Here is a 22,179-nt window from a genome sequence, read left to right on the forward strand (position 1 = left end):
TGCCACACTCAGCCAGTCTCTAGTAGGTCACTTGGGGGCTTAGAGTCATTAGGGCATCCCAGGTTCAGTGGTGGGATCTCCCACCCTGAGCCAGGTTTTTAGCAGGTCACTTGGGGACTTAGAGTCATTAGGGCATTCCAGGCTCAGTGGTGGAAACTCCCACACTGAGCCAGTCTCTATCAGGTCACTTGGGGACTTAGAGTCATTAGGTTATTCCAGGCTCATTGGTGGGTAGTCCCCCACTGAGCCAGTCTCTAGCGAGTCACTTTGGAACTAAGAGTCATTAGGGCATTCCAGGCTCAGTGTTGGTTACTTCCGCCCTGAGCCAGTCTCTAGCTAGTCACTTTGGAATGTAGAGTCATTAGGGCATTCCAGGCTCAGTGGTGGGTACTTCCACCCTGAGCCAGTCTCTAGCTAGTCACTTGGGGACTTAGAGTCATTAGGGCATTCCGGGCTCAGTGGTGGGTAGTCCCCACTGAGTCAGTCTCTAGCTAGTGCCTTTAGGATTTCGTCTGTATGGCAATCCAGGCTCAGTGGTAGGTACTCACACAGTGAGCCAGTCACTAGCTAGTCCTTTGGTGACTTAGAGTCATTATAGCAATCCAGGCTCCATGATAGGTACCCATGAAGCAAGCCAGTCTCTAGCTAGTTTCTAGGGCACTTGGAGTATTATGGCAATCAAGACTCGTGGTAGGTACTTGAACAACGAGCCAATCTCTAGGTAGTCCTTTGGGGCCTTAGAGTAATTACAGCCATCCAGGCTCAATGGTAGATACTCGGTCAGCGAGTCAGTCTCTAGTTTCGTCACTTGGGGAGTTAGAGTCATTATAGCAATACATGCTCAGTGGTCAGTACTCACACAATGAGCCAGTTACAAGCCATTCCTTTGGTGAATTAGAGTCATTATAGCAATCCATACTCAGTGATAGGCACTCGTGCAGCAATCTAGTCGCTAGCTAGTTTCTTGGGGACTTAGAGTACTATGGCAATACAGGCCCAGTGGTAGGTACTCCCACACTTAGTCAGCCTCTAGGTACTCCTTTGATGACTTAGAATAGATTCATCAGGGCAATCCAGGCACATTGGTGGGTATCACATAGTGAGCCAGTCTCTAGCAGGTCACCTGGGGGTTTTAAGTCCCACACTGAACCACACTGAGCCAGTCTCTAGCAGGTCACTTGGGAACCTAGAGTCATTAGGGCATTCCAGCCTCAGTGGTGGGAACTCCCACACTGAGCCAGTCTCTAGCAGGTCACTTGGGGGCTTAGAGTCATTAGGGCATTCCAGGCTCAGTGGTGGGTACTCCCACACTGAGCCAGTCTCTAGCAGGTCACCTGGGGGTTTAAAGTCCCACACTGAACCACACTGAGCCAGTCTCTAGCAGGTCACTTGGGAACCTAGAGTCATTAGGGCATTCCAGCCTCAGTGGTGGGAACTCCCACACTGAGCCAGTCTCTAGCAGGTCATTTGGGGGCTTAGAGTCATTAGGGCATGCCAGGCTTAGTCGTGGGAACTTCCACACTGAGCCAGTCTCTAGCAGGTCACTTGGGGGCTTAGAGTATTAGGGCATTACAGGCTCAGTGGTGGGAACTCCCACACTGAGCCAGTCTCTAGCAGGTCACTTGGGGACTTAGAGTCATTAGGGCATTCCAGGCACAGTGGTGGGTAGTCCCCCACTGAGCCAGTCTTTAGCTGGTCACTTGGGGACTTAGAGTCATTGGGGCATTCCGGGCTCAGCGGTGGGTACTCCCACACTGAGCCAGTCTTTAGCTAGTCACTTGGGGATTTAGAGTCATTAGGGCATTCCGGGCTCGGTGGTGGGTAGTCCCACACTGAGCCAGTCTCTAGCAGGTCACTTGGGGAACAGATCCATGAGTGCATTCCAGGCTCTGTGGTGGGAACTCCCACACTGAGTCAGTCTTTAGCTGGTCACTTGGGGACTTAGAGCCATTAGGGCATTTCAGGCTCAGTGGTGGGTAGTCCCACACTGAGGCAGTCTTTAGCTGCTCACTTAGGGACTTAGAGACATTAGGGCATTCCAGGCTCAGTGGTGCGTACTCCCACACTGAGCCAGTCTCTAGCAGGTCACCTGGGGGTTTAAAGTCCCACACTGAACCACACTGAGCCAGTCTCTAGCAGGTCACTTGGGGACCTAGAGTCATTAGGGCATTCCAGCCTCAGTGGTGGGAACTCCCACACTGAGCCAGTCTCTAGCAGGTCATTTGGGCGCTTAGAGTCATTAGGGCATCCCAGGCTTAGTCGTGGGAACTTCCACACTGAGCTAGTCTCTAGCAGGTCACTTGGGGGGCTTAGAGTATTAGGGCATTACAGGCTCAGTGGTGGGAACTCCCACACTGAGCCAGTGTCTAGTAGGTCACTTGGGGAACGGATTCATGAGTGCATTCCAGGCTCTGTGGTGGGAACTCCCGCACTGAGCCAGTCTCTAGCAGGTCACTTGGGGACCTAGTGTCATTAGGGGACTCCAGGCTCAGTGGTGAGAACTCCCACACTGACCCAGTCTCTAGCAGGTCACTTGGGGAACAGATTAATGAGTGCATTCCAGGCTCTGTGGTGGGAACTCCCACACTGAGCCAGTCTTTAGCTGGTCACTTGGGGACTTAAGAGTCATTAGGGCATTTCAGGCTCAGTGGTGGGAACTCCCGCACTGAGCCAGTCTCTAGCAGGTCACTTGGGGGCTTAGATTATTAGGGCATTACAGGCTCAGTGGTGGAAACTCCGACACTGAGCCAGTCTCTAACAGGTCACTCGGGGACTTAGAGTCATTAGGGCATCCCAGGCTCAGTGGTGAGAACTCCCACTCTGACCCAGTCTCTAGCAGGTCACTTGGGGAACAGATTAATGAGTGCATTCCAGGCTCTGTGGTGGGAAATCCCACCCTGAGCCAGTCTTTAGCTGGTCACTTGGGGACCTAGAGTCATTAGGGGACTCCAGGCTCAGTGGTGGGTAGTCCCTCACTGAGCCAGTCTCTAGCTAGTAACTTTGGAACTTAGAGTCATTAGGGCATTCCAGGCTCGGTGGTGGGTACTCCCACACTGAGCCAGTCTTTAGCTAGTCACTTGGGGGCTTAGAGACATTAGGGCATTCCAGGCTCAGTGGTGGGAACTCCCACACTGAGCCAGTCTCTAGCAGGCCACTTGGGGAATAGATTCATGAGGTCATTCCAGGCTCTCTGGTGGGAACTCCCACACCAAGTCAGTCTTTAGCTGGTCACTTGGGGACTTAGAGACATTAGGGCATTCCAGGCTCAGTGGTGGGTACCCCCACACCGAGCCAGTCTCTAGCAGGTCACTCGGGGACTTAGAGTCATTGGGGCATTCCAGGCTCAGTGGTGGGTAGTCCCACACTGAGCCAGTTCTAGCAGGTCACGTGGGGACTTAGAGTCATTAGGGCATTCCAGGCTCAGTGGTGGGTACTCCCACACTGCGCCAGTGTTTAGCTAGTCACTTGGGGGCTTAGAGACATTAGGGCATTCCAGGCTCAGTGGTGGGAACTCCCACACTGAGCCAGACTCTAGCAGGCCACTTGGGGAATAGATTCATGAGGTCATTCCAGGCTTTCTGGTGGGAACTCCCACACCGAGTCAGTCTTTAGCTTGTCACTTGGGGACTTAGAGTCATTATGGCATTCCAGGCTCAGTGGTGGGTACCCCCACACCGAGCCAGTCTCTAGCAGGTCACTTGGGGACTTAGAGTTACTAGGGCATTCCAGGCTCAGTGGTGGGTAGTCCCACACTGAGCCAGTTCTAGCAGGTCACGTGGGGACTTAGAGTCATTAGGGCATTCCAGGCTCAGTGGTGGGTAGTCCCACACTGAGCCAGTCTCTAGCAGGTCACTTGGGGACTTAGAGTCATTAGGGCATTCCAGGCTCAGTGGTGGGTACATTGCAGGCTCAGTGGTGGGTACTCCCACACTGAGCCAGTCTCTAGCAGGTCACTTGGGGACTTAGAGTCATTAGGGCATTCCAGGCTCAGTGGTGGGTAGTCCCACACTGAGCCAGTCTTTAGCTGGTCACTTGGGGATTTAGAGTCCTTAGGGCATTCCAGGCTCAGTGGTGGGTACTCCCACACTGAGCCAGTCTTTGGCTAGTCACTTGGGGACTTAGAGTCATTAGGGCATTCTGGGTACAGTGGTGGGTAGTCCCCACACTGAGTCAGTCTCTAGCTAGTCACTTGGGGGCTTAGAGTCATTAGGGCATCCTAGGCTCAGTGGTGGGAACTCCCGCACTGAGCCAGTCTCTAGCAGGTCACTTGGGGAATAGATTCATGAGGGCATTCACGGCTCTCTGGTGGGACCTCCCACACCGAGTCAGTCTTTAGCTGGTCACTTGGGGACTTAGAGTCATTAGGGCATTCCAGGCTCAGTGGTGGCAACTCCCACACTGAGCCAGTCTTTAGCTAGTCACTTGAGGGCTTAGAGTGGCATTCCAGGCTCAGTGGTAGGAACTCCCACACTGAGCCAGTCTTTAGCTAGTCACTTGGGGGCTTGGAGTCATTAGGGCATTCCAGGCTCAGTGTTGGGAACTCCCACACTGAGCCAGTCTTTAGCTGGTCACGTGGGAACTTAGAGTCATTAGGGCATTCCAGCCTCAGTGGTGAGAACTCCCACACTGTGCCAGTCTTTAGCAAGTCACTTGGTGACTTAGAGACATTAGGGCATTCCAGGCTCAGTGGTGGGTACTGCCACACTCAGCCAGTCTCTAGTAGGTCACTTGGGGGCTTAGAGTCATTAGGGCATCCCAGGTTCAGTGGTGGGATCTCCCACCCTGAGCCAGGTTTTTAGCAGGTCACTTGGGGACTTAGAGTCATTAGGGCATTCCAGGCTCAGTGGTGGAAACTCCCACACTGAGCCAGTCTCTATCAGGTCACTTGGGGACTTAGAGTCATTAGGTTATTCCAGGCTCATTGGTGGGTAGTCCCCCACTGAGCCAGTCTCTAGCGAGTCACTTTGGAACTAAGAGTCATTAGGGCATTCCAGGCTCAGTGTTGGTTACTTCCGCCCTGAGCTAGTCACTTTGGAATGTAGAGTCATTAGGGCATTCCAGGCTCAGTGGTGGGTACTTCCACCCTGAGCCAGTCTCTAGCTAGTCACTTGGGGACTTAGAGTCATTAGGGCATTCCGGGCTCAGTGGTGGGTAGTCCCCACTGAGTCAGTCTCTAGCTAGTCCCTTTAGGATTTCGTCTGTATGGCAATCCAGGCTCAGTGGTAGGTACTCACACAGTGAGCCAGTCACTAGCTAGTCCTTTGGTGACTTAGAGTCATTATAGCAATCCAGGCTCCATGATAGGTACCCATGAAGCAAGCCAGTCTCTAGCTAGTTTCTAGGGCACTTGGAGTATTATGGCAATCAAGACTCGTGGTAGGTACTTGAACAACGAGCCAATCTCTAGGTAGTCCTTTGGGGCCTTAGAGTAATTACAGCCATCCAGGCTCAATGGTAGATACTCGGTCAGCGAGTCAGTCTCTAGTTCGTCACTTGGGGAGTTAGAGTCATTATAGCAATACATGCTCAGTGGTCAGTACTCACACAATGAGCCAGTTACAAGCCATTCCTTTGGTGAATTAGAGTCATTATAGCAATCCATACTCAGTGATAGGCACTCGTGCAGCAATCTAGTCTCTAGCTAGTTTCTTGGGGACTTAGAGTACTATGGCAATTCAGGCCCAGTGGTAGGTACTCCCACACTTAGTCAGCCTCTAGGTAGTCCTTTGATGACTTAGAATAGATTCATCAGGGCAATCCAGGCACATTGGTGGGTATCACATAGTGAGCCAGTCTCTAGCAGGTCACCTGGGGGTTTAAAGTCCCACACTGAACCACACTGAGCCAGTCTCTAGCAGGTCACTTGGGAACCTAGAGTCATTAGGGCATTCCAGCCTCAGTGGTGGGAACTCCCACACTGAGCCAGTCTCTAGCAGGTCACTTGGGGGCTTAGAGTCATTAGGGCATTCCAGGCTCAGTGGTGGGTACTCCCACACTGAGCCAGTCTCTAGCAGGTTACCTGGGGGTTTAAAGTCCCACACTGAACCACACTGAGCCAGTCTCTAGCAGGTCACTTGGGAACCTAGAGTCATTAGGGCATTCCAGCCTCAGTGGTGGGAACTCCCACACTGAGCCAGTCTCTAGCAGGTCACTTGGGGGCTTAGAGTCATTAGGGCATGCCAGGCTTAGTCGTGGGAACTTCCACACTGAGCCAGTCTCTAGCAGGTCACTTGGGGGCTTAGAGTATTAGGGCATTACAGGCTCAGTGGTGGGAACTCCCACACTGAGCCAGTCTCTAGCAGGTCACTTGGGTACTTAGAGTCATTATGGCATTCCAGGCTCAGTGGTGGGTAGTCCCACACTGAGCCAGTCTCTAGCAGGTCACTTGGGGACTTAGAGTCATTAGGGCATTCCAGGCTCAGTGGTGGGTACATTTCAGGCTCAGTGGTGGGTACTCCCACACTGAGCCAGTCTCTAGCAGGTCACTTGGGGACTTAGAGTCATTAGGGCATTCCAGGCTCAGTGGGTGGTAGTCCCACACTGAGCCAGTCTTTAGCTGGTCACTTGGGGATTTAGAGTCCTTAGGGCATTCCAGGCTCAGTGGTGGGTACTCCCACACTGAGCCAGTCTTTGGCTAGTCACTTGGGGACTTAGAGTCATTAGGGCATTCTGGGTACAGTGGTGGGTAGTCCCCACACTGAGTCAGTCTCTAGCTAGTCACTTGGGGGCTTAGAGTCATTAGGGCATCCTAGGCTCAGTGGTGGGAACTCCCGCACTGAGCCAGTCTCTAGCAGGTCACTTGGGGAATAGATTCATGAGGGCATTCCAGGCTCTCTGGTGGGACCTCCCACACCGAGTCAGTCTTTAGCTGGTCACTTGGGGACTTAGAGTCATTAGGGCATTCCAGGCTCAGTGGTGGCAACTCCCACACTGAGCCAGTCTTTAGCTAGTCACTTGAGGGCTTAGAGTGGCATTCCAGGCTCAGTGGTAGGAACTCCCACACTGAGCCAGTCTTTAGCTAGTCACTTGGGGGCTTGGAGTCATTAGGGCATTCCAGGCTCAGTGTTGGGAACTCCCACACTGAGCCAGTCTTTAGCTGGTCACGTGGGGACTTAGAGTCATTAGGGCATTCCAGGCTCAGTGGTGAGAACTCCCACACTGTGCCAGTCTTTAGCAAGTCACTTGGTGACTTAGAGTCATTAGGGCATTCCAGGCTCAGTGGTGGGTACTGCCACACTCAGCCAGTCTCTAGTAGGTCACTTGGGGGCTTAGAGTCATTAGGGCATCCCAGGTTCAGTGGTGGGATCTCCCACCCTGAGCCAGGTTTTTAGCAGGTCACTTGGGGACTTAGAGTCATTAGGGCATTCCAGGCTCAGTGGTGGAAACTCCCACACTGAGCCAGTCTCTATCAGGTCACTTGGGGACTTAGAGTCATTAGGTTACTCCAGGCTCATTGGTGGGTAGTCCCCCACTGAGCCAGTCTCTAGCGAGTCACTTTGGAACTAAGAGTCATTAGGGCATTCCAGGCTCAGTGGTGGGTACTTCCGCCCTGAGCCAGTCTCTAGCTAGTCACTTTGGAATGTAGAGTCATTAGGGCATTCCAGGCTCAGTGGTGGGTACTTCCACCCTGAGCCAGTCTCTAGCTAGTCACTTGGGGACTTAGAGTCATTAGGGCATTCCGGGCTCAGTGGTGGGTAGTCCCCACTGAGTCAGTCTCTAGCTAGTCCCTTTAGGATTTCGTCTGTATGGCAATCCAGGCTCAGTGGTAGGTACTCACACAGTGAGCCAGTCACTAGCTAGTCCTTTGGTAACTTAGAGTCATTATAGCAATCCAGGCTCCATGATAGGTACCCATGAAGCAAGCCAGTCTCTAGCTAGTTTCTAGGGCACTTGGAGTATTATGGCAATCAAGACTCGTGGTAGGTACTTGAACAACGAGCCAATCTCTAGGTAGTCCTTTGGGGCCTTAGAGTAATTACAGCCATCCAGGCTCAATGGTAGATACTCGGTCAGCGAGTCAGTCTCTAGTTCGTCACTTGGGGAGTTAGAGTCATTATAGCAATACATGCTCAGTGGTCAGTACTCACACAATGAGCCAGTTACAAGCCATTCCTTTGGTGAATTAGAGTCATTATAGCAATCCATACTCAGTGATAGGCACTCGTGCAGCAATCTAGTCTCGAGCTAGTTTCTTGGGGACTTAGAGTACTATGGCAATACAGGCCCAGTGGTAGGGACTCCCACACTTAGTCAGCCTCTAGGTAGTCCTTTGATGACTTAGAATAGATTCACCAGGGCAATCCAGGCACATTGGTGGGTATCACATAGTGAGCCAGTCACTAGCTCAGAGGCCAGACAGTGAGACAGACTCATGTTAATCCCTTTGGGACTTAGAGTTACTAGCAAAATCTGAGCACAGTGGTGGGTACCCCCCTACACTGCCCACTGAACGAGTATCTAGCTAGTCCCTTGGGAGCTTGGAGTCATTACAGCAATCCAGGCTCAGTGGTAGATACTTGGTCAGCGAGTCTCTAGTAAGTCCCTTGGGGAGTTAGAGTCATTGGGCCGCATTTCGACCCAGTCGGAATGGGTTTAACGGCGCCGGTAATGGTGCCGGTGCCGTTAAACCCATTCTGCCCTATGACGAGGTTCCCTCGTGGGACCGCCCTGGAGATCTGGTCAGACCAGACGTCCTTTGCGGGTCCTGTGAGGGGACCAGGGAGCTAACAACGGGCCCGTTATTAACAGGCCCGTTGTTAGCTCCCTCTCCATTCCCATTGACCCCAATGGGGCTCGAATGGGAATGGGGATGGGTAAATTGAATGAGGAATTACCGAGTCCTCCAAGGTTGGAATGGCCCGGTAATTCCTCATTCAAAGAACCCAGACCCGAGTTTGGAGGCAGCCATGCCGCAAATAGCGGCATGGCTACCTCCAAACTCCTAATGAGGCCCATTGGGTCTCATTACGAGTTTGCCGGTCCGGATACAATGGTACCGGTAAGCTTATCGGTACCATTGTATCCGGACCGGCAAACTCCGAGTTGTGCTTGCGGGTGCCTTTAATTCCGCCAGCTCTGACCTGGTGGAATGAAAGGCACCCGCGAACACAGCTTGCCTGTAGCACTGGCACGGTAATGACCCGTGCCAGTGCTACAGGCATCTCCATTCCCATTGAGCCCTATGTGGCTCAAATAGGAATGGGGCTCACCCGATTCCGGCACCCGCAAAAGGGCAATTACCGGGTCCGGCTGGGCCGTAATACCCTGGTAATTGCCCATTCGCGGGTGCCAGACTTTCTTGCAAGTTTGGAGGTAGCCTTGCCGGTTTTACCAGCGAGGCTACCTCCAACCTTGTAATGAGGCCCATTATAGCAATACATGCTCAGTGGTCAGTACTCACACAGGGAGCCAGGCACTAGCTAGTCCTTTGGTGAATTACAGTCATTGTAGCAACCCAGGCTCAGTGGTAGGTACTCACACAATGAGCTAGTCTCCAGCTAGTCCCTGGGGGAGTCAGAGGCATCATAGCAACCCAGGCTCAGTGATTGGTACTCGCACAATGAGCGAGTCAAAGAGTCATTAGGGCAATCCTGGCTCAGAGTTGGGTACTCCCACACTGAGCTAGTCCCTAGCAAGTTCCTTGTGGGACCTAGAGTAATTATGGCAATCCATGCTCGGTGGTAGGTACTCTCACAATGAGCTATTCTCTAGCTAGTCCCTTGGGGATTACAATAATTACATCAACCCACCTGTCCAGCTGTCCAGCTCTGAAATCGCTTCATTGGCTTCCAGTGGATGCAAGGATGGATTAAATTGCAGTTCAAGATCAGGCAAGCGTGTTTAAAATATTTGATTTTCTCCAGTATGGTATCTGATAAAGTAACTTGAACAAATAACATTCAGAATACACTTACACTAAATCTAACTTCCCTCTACAGGCGTTAGCTAGTGAATGTGTAGTCGACGTGTAAGCCATTTAACTGTAGAAAACGGCCAGCTTGCATTTGTCTCCTGTAGGCTCAAATTCGCTATAATACATTGAGTGATATGTTTATTCTATTCTGAAGCCTCATGTATACTGTGTTCTAAAAATACATGTGTGCAAATTTCTCTAAACATGTATGTGCAACTTTCTCTAAACATGGGTGTGTTACTTGCAGTCTATAGCTGTTTAAGTATGCAGCTTTAAATTAATTTGTGTGTGTGTAGAGTTTTCAATTTACTTGCATGAGCGACTTTCAGTCTGTGTATGCCTGACACGTTCTAATGTATCTTTCTGCAGTTTTCATGTGCATGAAGATTTGGGCTGGATTTATATTAGTCCCCAGTAACATATATAATGTTAACCCCTTTCCCTTCTACATTACACATAAATCTGTATGTGCAACAAAGATAAGGGACTGCAGGAGTTTGGACTTTGCACAATTCTTATTGAATAGGCATAATTCCCACAGCATGCATTTTTGTTCTGCAAACACCTAATATATGACAATGGCCTTCTCTGGCTGCATTGATGCATTATATCACGCTAGTCAATAGTATTTTGTGATGACAATATAACCCAAGATGAGTATAGACCGGCTTAAGTCACTAATTCGATTTTAAATAGTACTTATTGTACAAAGGTAATCCTACATTAAAATGACACCAAAATGTATTACATTTTAGTACATTTGGCTTTCAAGAAGTAACTCACTTCATGCCCCAGGTAACTGGGATGACACAGGGCATGCATACATATCAGAACACCTGTTCCTGTTCTCAAATTGCATTCCATGGAATTCAATTCCTTTTACCCTCTCAGATTTACTATGGTCAATCTGTGTGGACAGTTTGGGGGGCGTTTAATTTACCTTTTGAATGTGGCTTCTGATTTTAGAGGTTCAGCATGGGACGCAGTCAGCCTACAATCATTCCTAGAGCAAACCCGCTCTTCAGGTGGCTGTCTGGAAACCAAATTCCACATATAGACTGCCCATTCCTATTTCAGCTAACTGGTCTCCCATTTGTCCATGGGTCAAATCTCAAATCTCAATGTTCATCTTTGCTATCCCATCTCCGGTTCATTGCACAATGTTTGTCTCTCCCTATTCCATATTCCAAACAATTAACATTTTCAAATTCTGTATATCGATGGCGCACATTTATATACTTAAATGAGTGCTGTCCAATAAAATTGGGTGAAATTATGAGGTTTTCCCATTTTTACCTAATAATAAAGTAGCACAGTGCATGTCCATTTACATAATTTCGTAGATATAACTCCAGTCTACAAAACATAAAACTTTTGTGTCAATTTGAGCTTGCATTGTGACACAGCCATCAATTTAATGATTAGACATTTGATTTCAGATTTCCCTCTTGTTGCTAGTGTGGAGTTGCCGAGGTTTTCCTGCAGGTGGAAATGGCAGTGCATTGCCTACATCCTCATTTAGCAAGTTATCAATGTGGTCAAAACAGTGGGCCTCATTACACGGAAGGCGGTAATGGTTAACGGACACCGTTAATGGTAACGGTGACCGTTAACCATTACCGCCTTACTACGAGGTCCCTTAGCGGGTTGGTGCTTTAACGCCTGCTTTTTGCAGGCGTTAAAAACCAACCCGCTAAGGGACCTCGGAGCTAATTACGGCACCGCAAAATTGCGGTGCCGTAATTAGCGCCTTCCCCATTCCCATAGAGCCCTGTGGTGCAGAAATGGGAATGGGGAAGGGCAATGGCGGAAGGGGGATTTACCGCCCCACCAACCTTGGAATGGGGCGGTAAATCCCCTTTCCGCCAAGGCGGTGCCGGTAATTTACCAGCATGGTCCAGGGTGCTAATAGCACCCTGGATCACCGCCTTCCGTGTAATGAGGCCCAGTGTCTTTTGCTGTGCACATAGTTCAGTGAACTTTCCCTAAAACTAGTTTAATAGAGTTTTTAAGGAAAGCTTGGAGCTTGAGACATTTTGACAAGCCCTTTGAACTTCATGGGCCCAGATTCATTAGTGACCTCTGCCAGTGGATTTATTTTAATTTCAAAATATTTTCATTGGCATTTTGAAGTTGGCATTACATCAGTGTCAATCTCCCCCCCTACTGATTTCTTGCACCGTTTTACAATTTCAAAACATATTCGATTAGTTCCTGAAAAGAAACAACAAACTAAACAAAACAACAACATTTAACAAACGTGAACTGTCTTCATGTTTAACGATTGTAGTGAGTACATTGCCTTGAATCCACTTGGTGGCCTGTCCATGTCTTTTTAGGTGGGGGGCGGGTGGGGTTGACGTTCTTCCCCTTTGTGTCGCATCTCCCTCTTTTCTTCATTATGAGCCTCGCGCTTCCTGTGGCTGCGCGCCACTTATCCCGCCAATTGGTTGACTGGGGCATATCATCAGAGGGTAGAAACATGTCTCTCACCACGGCTTTCCATGCATCAAATTTAGCGTTAGTGTCCCCCTCGCCCCCGGCGATCCCGATACCCCATGCTTCTGTTTCTGCGGTCGTCCATCGCTCCATTTCCCTCTTCCATCTCATGTATTGTGGGCCTTTTTTTGACTTCCACGACATCGCTATCTCCCTTTTTGCCAGTATGCATGCCATGTCCATCACCCGTACAATGTGTTTTATTTTACTTAACCTGGGGTACATGCCCAGCAGACATTCCTTCATTGTCCACTCATATCTGCTTACTCCGCCCTTCTCGCATGCCTGTTTGATGTTGGCCCAAAGGGTGCCCACTTTTGCACACCCCCAGAACATGTGTATCAAGCCTGCTTCGTCATTAGTGCACCATGGGCAGTGCGCCTCCGCTTGCCGTTTGAAGCTTGCTACCCTTTTTGGGGTCATATACGTTCTATATAGGACGTTTATTTGGATTAGCCTGAACCTGGCATTTCTGGACACTGCCTTTGGGTATTTCAGTGCTCTCTCCCAATCATTGTCCGAGATTTCCTCGCCAGTGTCTATTTCCCATGTGGTCCTTAGTGTGGCACCACGAGGGTTGGGCCTATCGTTTAGCTGCGCGTAGATTCTCGACACTGGCCTCCACCCATCACTCAGATTGTACATTTCTGTCACTAGGGGGGTTATTGTTGGCTCCTCTGGCCAGTCGTTCCATCTCACCCTAGCCTCATGTTTAAGTTTCTGGTACCATAAAAATTGCCCCATAGGTAGGCCCTCTATCTCATGCAGTGATTCCAGCTCTCTGAATTCCCCATCCTCGTACATGTCACCCGAGGCGTATATACCCAGTCCCTCCCATTGCCTAAGTGTGTTAACATCAGCTGGTATCATTCTCATGTCTGCCATCAATGGCATTTCCGGGGAGTAAGGGTTCCTTGAATGTGTGATGGTTTTAACTCTTTCCCATACTTGTCTGCCCAGTTTGGCCAGTGTGGGGGCTCTACCGGCTCGATCCAGAGGCACCCACATTATTTCTTTGATGTATATGGGTTTGACGAGATCACTCAGTAGGCCGGTTTCATTGGTGACCTCATCCGACAGCCATTTGGTAACATGACTAAGTTGGGCTGCCAGATAGTACCTTTCGAAGTCCGGGAGCTGAATGCCCCCTGCATCATGCAGAAGGGTTAGAATATTCAGTGCCAGTCTGTGACATGCCTTTCCCCATATGAAGTCTCTAATCTGGGCATCTAGTTTTCGGAAAAAGGGTGGTCTGATGTAGTGACAGATGGTCTGGAATAAGTATGGGTATTGTGGCAGTATAATCATTTTTGTTATTGATGCCCTTCCCATCATTGAGAGTGGTAGCCTAGACCAAAATTTCATTGAGTTGTGGAGCCCTTGAGTTACCGCCAGTGTATTCTGTTCGTGCGTGAGTTCAGGTGTATGTCTGATCCTGACCCCCAGGTATTTGAACATGTCCGGCTGCCACTTTATCCCAACCTGCGGTAGGTTGTCTACTCCCACCCCCCTCAAGCCCGCCAGTGGGAACATGCAAGATTTTTGTCTGCTAAAGTGTATCCCGAGTAACGAGCAAAGTTGTCTAGCACTTCCAAGATTGTAGGGGCATTGTTTTTTGGGTCTGTCAGGTAGATCAGGACATCATCTGCATGTAGTGAGATAACATGATGCCTCCTACCCACTCGTATTCCAGCGTCCCAGAATTGCTTCCTTATATAGATTGCGATTGGCTCCAACCCCAAAATATAGAGCATAGGCGAAAGGGGACAGCCCTGTCTGGTGCCTCTTTGTATGTTCCAGGCTCCTGATACCCATTTGCCCATCTTTACTCTGGCTGTTGGATCATTGTACAGTATCTTGATCCAGCGCACAAATCCTTCCCCGAATCCGAACTCCCTTAGCACCTCTATCACCCACTCCCAGTAGATGGAGTCCGCCAGTGGATTAATTTGTACAATCTTTGGAACAGTCTTTATTGAACATGCCACCAATGCCTTTGTATGTAGGTTCTTCATGTTATCGTGAATTCCTGAGCTTGACAGGCCTAATAAGTATCACATATTTAAAGATTTACTTGTTCACTTTTTTAAGCAGTTTCAGAAATCCCCCCTTCAATCACCAGACTGATGTGGGTCACTTTGAATCTCAGATGCAAGGATTCAGTACTTGGGGCCTGGGAAATCCCATATGGATATGAAAGGCTTTACAATTTACATCTTTATGTACTTCAAAACACATAATAGAGATGGCCCTTGAATACAAATCACATTTTCATTGCAAACACATTTTCTCCACACAGGACATATTCATAACACAAATTGTTCTTCATTGTCTACTGGTAATCCAGGAAAATTACACAGGTGATGATATCACAGATTGCCCCGTATGTGTGTCATGTACTTTCACAAACATTCTGAGCCTGCTAAATTATTTTGCAGGCTACAATAATTTGTGTAATGCCATCCCATCCCAGGCAATTCCTCATTTTCAGGGTAAAACAATTTGGGCAATACCTTCCTATCCGAGGTGATGCCCCATATGCATGGTACAATCATTTGTTTAATAAAATCCCATTCCAGCGAGGGCTCATTTGCAGGGTACAATATTGTATGTCAGGTGGCAGTTCATTCCTCATGTACATGGCAATGGACCTATTTGCCTTAAAAGGCCTTGTATTACAACCAGGGTGCAGACAAACGCTGAGAGAGGAGAGGTGCACGTCTAGTGCCTTCATTGAATTACTGGCACAGCCACCGTAAAGTTCTAATCCCGGCTTCCATGTGGACCAAATTGTGTGATCGTGAACAACAGCAAGTGCCTGCTTTTGCAGTTCATCTGGCAAAGCGGCAGCCCCAGAAACAGCACAGATGTTTGGCACGATTTAAAAAACCTACACAGGTCCTTGTATCAGGAATAAACCATCATGGGGTTCATTTCCTACAAATTAGTAATTTGACAGCGGGAGCCGTTATGTTTGCACTGCAACGTAAATGGCTCCTGACTGCCAAATGTTCATCATTTGACAACATAGTGCAAATGTAAAGTGCAAAAGGTGGCGTACAAGCGTCAAGAAGCTGTACAAGCAGCGTTTGCCTTTGTTTATGAGCGCTGCTTGCCATTCTTGCATGTCGGGGAAGGGCTCATTTTAACTGGGAACACTGCTTACCATCCGCTCATGGTAAGCAGTGTTCGCAATTGAAAGTAAACCCTCCTACATTTTATTGTAACTGTACATGTTCCCTGACATGTTGGCATGGCAGGGACCATGGACAATGGATCCCTCTCAGGTGCGCCTGCTTAAAAGAATAGGGATCGCCAGCATTTTCGCCGGCATAAGTAAGAGAGCATTGGAAACGCAAGTTGTTTTCCGCCCCTTCTCTTCTCCATACAAATGATCGAATATTGGCTTCACTGAAAAGCGTTGAAGACTTACTTAAGGTTTTCACGCCATTGTAGAAAATGAGCTCCCATGGGTTCATTGTGGATTCCTTACGCAGGAAAGTATTAACAGGTGGAATTATTAAGCAGCGGTCGGCATTTGCAGGATTCGAACCTGCGACCGCGGGTTGCACACAGGCCCGAGTCTTCCGAGTGACGGCCTCCTTGCTGTGGCCCCCCCCTGGCTTCCTTTCCTAGTATTTAGGAATGAGTCTTTGAATGGCCAGTGTGGTGTAGTGAACCCTCCTGTGTGAATTGCCCCTCTAAGGGGAGGTGTCCCTCCTCTGCGCCCAGGGTCCCCCGGGCGGCTTGGGTTTGCACCAGGCAGGGGTTCCCAGGCTGAGGAGGAACGCGGGCCCGCGCATGCGCTCGCCCAGAGCGCCAGCAGGCCTGAGGCCTAGTAGTGGCGGGAAGCATGGGCACGACAGGAACCCGCCTCAGCCGGAACCCCCCGCCCCCTCGGGGGCGGCACCTGCCTGCCTGCCTGTGCCCCGCCGGAGGAAAGTCTCTGGGCACGGCTCAGGCCCAGATAAACACGCCAGCGCGACTCAGGAGATGTATTTTTAGAGAGGAAGGTGGCAGCGGCGGCCCCGCCTGTCAAGGGTAGAAGTGATGAAGAGAAAAGCAGCCTATCCTGTGTCTTCAAAGGGATCAGGGATTCCAGGAACCCACAGGGAGGATTAAGAGTGCATTCAGAAGAGAGAAAAACCCACCCACAAAGCGCCGCCAAGACAACAACAAACACAGAAAAGACAATCGGTGATTCTGAAAAATGCACGCACATAGAAGGGCACAGGACGCTTTCCTTGTGTGACTTCAGGCAATGCTCATTGGATCTGTGCCCGACTGCAAGCCTTACCCTGGGCAGCCCTCTTGCTACGCTATGCCTGGAGTGTGCACCAACGTGTGACTGGACCCCTTAAAGGGCCTGTCACCGTAAAGTGCGGCAAAAAAGAAAACAGTGCTGATCTATCCCTGATCGAGGGACAGAAATGCAAGTGGCCCCCTTCTGTCCCGCTGCAAACAAACATTGGCAAAGCCAACTGTGTTGGCTTTTGTGTACTCATAGGATAGGCACTTGCTGGCAACTGCTGTAATTTGCTGCCTGGCCATAGCATCCAACGCCTGGAAAATGGTGAGATTGCCAGAGCATACACTGTGTCTGGCAAATGCCTGGCCAATATCCACACACAAGTAATGTTATCATGTATTTGTATCGTGTCTCCCAATCGAAGCACTTTTGCCTGTGAGAGAGGAAATTAGGAGTATGAGAAAACATTCACTACTGGTGGGGAGGAGCAAAGTCCGGTAGATAGTTGCAGTGAGGGCGAGGGATAGATATAATGCTCAGGAGGGCATGAGAAGGAAACGGAGGAGCTCTGTGTACACTTGCAGCACATTTATGTGGTACTCCACTATAGGGGCGCAGCGCCAAGAAGAGAGATAGCTGGAGAGTAGGTGTTTGCTGCGCCAGGAGCTATGTCTGGAAATTGCCCGCTGCATGGTGATCCCGGGCATGTGGAAGCCATGCCCAAGAAAACACAGGCGGCAAAGCCCTTACGCTTACTTCCCTAAACCCAGACTTGCCTACATTCACTAAATCAAAAACCATGCGATGTCTCTGGCACATCGCGCGCTCACGCCTCGCAGCACCACGAGAAACTCTGCCCTCGCCAGATATATATTTGAAGAGCAAAAGGTGCTGGAGCACCACAGCCTGCACTCCGAAGGCCCCTGCTTCATCCCAGGCACATTACAACAAAGTAGCCAAAAGCACGGAGGGATTTAAAGTGCAAAGCTTTATTCCTTCACCCAAAGGTAAAAGGAGAGTAGCAATGGGCCCTCCGCCTGCCTGATCACACACCATATCACATTCAAACAAAGCCTATCTATATAGAAACCAATGTCTCTATGGTTGCTGTGATCCAGTGACCCCTTTTCCACCAATTACCAACCAAGAGCATAGCCTGACTAGTTTGACTACACTGTCGGCCCTCTTTTATTACTCAATCTCAGCTAACAATGTGCATACAGAAAAACGGAGGGCAAGTGCTTTTGTCAAACGCAAATACACCACAAACCTGTTCACCAGCAATTACTGTATCTATTGCTCAGTTTCTTGTGGCAACATTGGCAGGTAGCTCAATGTATACTTAGGTAAAGTGCTAGTGCGTCCTTTTTCTCTACACTGGTTTTAATATTTTATGTGACTGTCCCGTCCGCTCTGTCTAATCACTATCTGTTCCATCCGTTCTCGTGTCCTTGTTTCTGCGCCCCGAGGCTCGCGAGCTACCGGCGCAATATAAATATTAAATAAAATAAAATAAAATAAAATGTATTTTGATGTGTTTCACTCCCTTGTTCCCTCCTTTTATTTATTAGCTGTGTAAGCGCCTAACAAGCAAACAATGCATACATACATAAAATAAATGCTTTGAAGGATGCCTTTCAATACAGCAGCGCCCAATTTTGTAGGTATGACAATAAAGTGCCAATGCATCACAGTACTACTGACCTATGAAAAGTGCTAAGAAGTATATCATTATTCTGAGACTATCACAAGAGCCTCTGCATATTGGCAAACCGATCCATGAATAAAGTGCACGTGCATGTATTCATGAATGCATGTTGAAACTACGTTCTTATGTTTGTTATATAGCAGCATTTATAATATTGGCAATTTAATCACGGAATAGTACATATGCACACAGAAATACAAACAAACCTGTTGCAAATGAAAATTTAGTATGGAGGAATCTAACAACAACAAAATGAAGCAATTGCAACTTACGATCACCAACCATGACGTCTTTCATTTTGCATAATAATAAATATTCAGTTAATAATTAAAAACATCTGCACACATTTGTTTAATTATTTGATCATCCCTTATTCAGCGCAAAAGCAGAGCTTAACGCATTTATCATTCAAAGTCCTTTGATACGGAACTCGGAGATAACATTACTTGCCAAGGATAACATGCTTTAGAAGGCAGTGAAGCTGTGATTTGAGATGGACCTACAGCGTAAGCACTTCACCACATATCTTCTCGGGGCTATTTGTAAGGAGCACGTGTTGCTTGGCTTTCAGAATACTGTGTTTCATCAAAATTACTTGAGCAGTACAGAAATCATAGTAAAATATCTTGACAAAAATAACTACTAAGAGAAAAATGTTAAGCAAAACCAGTATAATTGCAGCTCCCCCAGGAATGTAGGAATACAAGTTCCAGAATGCATAGTGATGCAAGTCTAAAAAAAGGACCTTTAGGTTTTGCAAAAATACTTAAAGTCACATGACAAAAGATACTTTGATAAATTGTCTGCTTATAGGCGTAGCATCCTATAATTTAAATGTGAGGTGAAGACAATGTTAAATTCTGAAGATCACAAAATGTTAAACCTATTAAATCCCTTGGCTTCACCATCGTCCCATACTTTTCCGGCACACTCCCCATAGCAGCTGTCACCAAAACATGCAATCTACAACTAGACCTCCTATGCAAAATCAGACATATCCTTCCTCCTGACGACTTGCGCAATGCAGTCCAAGCACTGGTTCTCTCTAATCTGGACTATGGAAATGCTCGCCTCACTGTACTCCCCAACAGCACTCTTGCCCCCTGCAAGCTATACAAAACGCAGAAGCCACACTCATCCTCCACATACCCAAATATGCACACATCACCCCCGCTCTTGCCCAGCTCCTCGGGCTCCCCATACCGCAGAGAATTGCCTTCAAAGGACTCTGCATTATATTCAAAGCCATCCACCTTAAAACTCCATCTTACCTTCATGACAATCTCAAACTCATCACTCACGCAAACACCAGACAAGCCGGCCAACACCTTCTGCACATCCCACTCTGCAAACTAGTCACATGCTTGCAAACTCACAGCATTTACACACTGGGCCCCCAGGGCATGGAACTCCCTACCTCTTCACATACGCACTGCAAACTCACATGCACACAAAAACAAGCATTTACACACTGGGCACCAAGGGCATGGAACTCGCAACCTCTTCACATACGCACTGCAAACTCACATGCACACTGCAAACTCACATGCACACAAAAACAAGCATTTACACACTGGGCACCCAGGGCATGGAACTCCCAACCTCTTTACATACGCACTGCAAACTCACATGCACACTGCAAACTCACATGCACACAAAAACAAGCATTTACACACTGGGCACCCAGGGCATGGAACTCCCTACCTCTTCACATACGCACTGCAAACTCACATGCACACTGCAAACTCACATGCACACTGCAAACAAGCATTTACACACTGGGCCCCCAGGGCATGGAACTCCCCACCTCTTCACATATGCACTGCATCTTCCATCACCACTTTCAGAAAGAGCCTCAAAACATACATAACCCTCCCATGCACATAAAAAACAAGCATTTAAACACTAGGCACCCAGGGCATGGAACTCCCTACCTCTTCACATACGCGCTGCAAACTCACATGCACACTGCAAACTCACGTGCACACAAAAACAAGCATTTACACACTGGGCACCCAGGGCATGGAACTCCCAACCTCTTCACATACGCACTGCAAACTCACATGCAAACTCACAAGGACACTGCAATCTCACATGCACACTGCAAACAAGCATTTACACACTGGGCCCCAGGGCATGGAACTCCCTACCTCTTCACATACGCACTGCAAACTCACATGCACACTGCAAACTCACATGCACACTGCAAACAAGCATTTACACACTGGGCCCCCAGGGCATGGAACTCCCTACCTCTTCACATACGCACTGCAAACTCACATGCACACAAAAACAAGCATTTACACACTGGGCACCAAGGGCATGGAACTCCCTACCTCTTCACATACGCACTGCAAGCTCACATGCACACTGCAAACACACATGCACACTGCAAACAAGCATTTACACACTGGGCCCCCAGGGCATGGAACTCCCTACCTCTTCACATACACACTGCAAACTCACATGCACACTGTAAACTCACATGCACACTGCATACAAGCATTTACGCACTGGGCCCCCAGGGCATGGAACTCCCTACCTCTTCACATGCACACTGCAAACTCACATGCACACTGCAAACAAGCATTTACACACTGGGCTCCCAGGGCATGGAACTCCCTACCTCTTCACACACGCACTGCAAACTCACATGCACACAAAAACAAGCATTTACACACTGGGCACCCAGGGCATGGAACTCCCTACCTCTTCACATACGCACTGCAAACTCACATGCACACTGCAAACTCACATGCACACTGCAAACAAGCATTTACACACTGGGCTCCCAGGGCATGGAACTCCCTACCTCTTCACATACGCACTGCAAACTCACATGCACACTGCAAACACACATGCACACTGCAAACAAGCATTTACACACTGGGCCCCCAGGGCATGGAACTCCCTACCTCTTCACATACGCACTGCAAACTCACGTGCACACTGTAAACTCACATGCACACTGCATACAAGCATTTACACACTGGGCCCCCAGGGCATGGAACTCCCTACCTCTTCACATTCGCACTGCAAACTCACTTGCACACAAAAACAAGCATTTACACACTGGGCACCCAGGGCATGGAACTCCCTACCTCTTCACATACGCACTGCAAACTCACATGCACACTGCAAACTCACATGCACACTGCAAACAAGCATTTACACACTGGGCTCCCAGGGCATGGAACTCCCTACCTCTTCACACACGCACTGCAAAATCACATGCACACAAAAGCAAGCATTTACACACTGGGCCCCCGGGGCATGGAACTCCCTACCTCTTCACATACGCACTGCAAACTCACATGCACACAAAAGCAAGCATTTACACACTGGGCCCCCAGGGCATGGAACTCCCTACCTCTTCACATACGCACTGCAAACTCACATGCACACTGCAAACTCACATGCACACTGCAAACAACCATTTACACACTGGGCCCCAAGGGCATGGAGCTCCCTACCTCTTCACATACGCACTACAAACTCGCATGCACACAAAAGCAAGCATTTACACACTGGGCCCCCAGGGCATGGAGCTCCCTACCTCTTCGCATATGCACTGCAAACTCACATGCACACTGCAAACTCACATGCACACTGCAAACAAGCATTTACACACTGGGCCCCGATGGCATGGAACTCCCTACCTCTTCACATATGCACTGCAAACTCACATACCAGTGCAAACTCACATGCACACTGCAAACAAGCATTTACACACTGGGCCCCCAGGGCATGGAACTCCCTACCTCTTCACATACGCACTGCAAACTCACAGCATTTACACACTGGGCCCCA

This window comes from Ambystoma mexicanum, chromosome 7p (genome assembly GCF_040938575.1).
Source record: "Ambystoma mexicanum isolate Mex_15411 chromosome 7p, UKY_AmexF1_1, whole genome shotgun sequence".
NCBI lineage: Eukaryota > Metazoa > Chordata > Amphibia > Caudata > Ambystomatidae > Ambystoma > Ambystoma mexicanum.